Here is a 216-nt window from a genome sequence, read left to right on the forward strand (position 1 = left end):
GCCAATCAACTCCCTGCAAGTGGAGCCCAAAAAAATTTATAATTTTAAACAAACCAAAAAATCGCTTCCAAAGTAAATTACTATTTCAAAACTCAATAAAATGGACCAAAAACCACCTTTTCCTATCTTTTCCTTCATCCTCAACACCAAAAAACGACAACAAAATTGCTGTTTCTCACAGCCAATCAACTCCCTGCAAGTGGAGCCCAAAAAAAA

The sequence above is a fragment of the Tribolium madens genome, unplaced genomic scaffold, assembly GCF_015345945.1.
Source record: "Tribolium madens isolate multiple individuals breed KSU strain unplaced genomic scaffold, Tmad_KSU_1.1 Scaffold_7;HRSCAF=85;Tcas5.2_LG10, whole genome shotgun sequence".
Classification (NCBI taxonomy): Eukaryota; Metazoa; Arthropoda; class Insecta; order Coleoptera; family Tenebrionidae; genus Tribolium; species Tribolium madens.